Raw genomic sequence first — 995 nt, 5'->3', positions numbered from 1 at the left:
CAGAGTCCAACACACATACACAAGGAAGAGATGTTTCAACACCAGAATATCAGGGCTGAACTGACATTCATTACTATACTTCCAGAATAATTTCACCCAACTCCCCTCAAACTGAATAGTCAAAACTGAGGCTCAGAGAGAGAAAGAGATTTATCTGCAGTCATCTAGCAAGTTGGGAGGAGCCTAGACCTAGAACTCAGATCTCCTGACTCCCATGTGGGGTGCCCATTGCACCCCCAGGCTCCTCCCACTTCTTCCTGAAGAACTCCATTGCACAAAGGCAGTGGGGCAGCTGAGCCAACAGCAAAGCCACAAGGTCATCCAACGTTACCCAACATACACCCTCCTGCTGTCTTCACTCCTCCAGTCTACTCTACCCTAACTTGTATGTCCCCAGAGAACTTTATTCAGCAATGACACAGAAGGATAGATGTGTCTTGCCTCCTCACTCACAATTTGAAATAGAAAGCTGGGAGAAGATATTGCTTCACCCAAAGGAATTACATGTTACTGGAGGTCACCTCAGGCATGAACAGGTGAAATGCTTCATGAACAGGGATTTCCTAGCATCTGTCTTTCTGTCTTCTTGAAGGATACAGATTCATGGGAAACATTAGAGGAAGGGAAGGAGGGAGTCAGAGGTTTAGCCAGGAGGGTTGGTTGGTCACACTGGCAGGGTTGATCATAGCCAGGTCACAAGTGGAGGTCAGTGGGAAGGGTTGGGGGTTTATTTCCCTGGTCTGAGGCCAGAGGCCAAATGTCTAGGTTTCCATTTCCTGGTGAAATGGAGGCTGCGGTTCTTGGGTTGATTTTTGGATTTCTTCAAGGAAACCTAGGAATAGGCCTCTTGTTCCTGCCCCTGCTCTCCTTCACACCCCAAGAACATCTACCATGGGTCCTGCTCCACTCTCCACTGGAGACAGGAAGTCCCAAACCCACACCCATCTCCCCAGAGCTCTCGGGGGCCCAGAGGTCACAGGAGCCAGAAACAAACG

The sequence above is a fragment of the Bos indicus genome, chromosome 13, assembly GCF_029378745.1.
Source record: "Bos indicus isolate NIAB-ARS_2022 breed Sahiwal x Tharparkar chromosome 13, NIAB-ARS_B.indTharparkar_mat_pri_1.0, whole genome shotgun sequence".
NCBI lineage: Eukaryota > Metazoa > Chordata > Mammalia > Artiodactyla > Bovidae > Bos > Bos indicus.
This window is presented reverse-complemented; position numbering follows the sequence as displayed.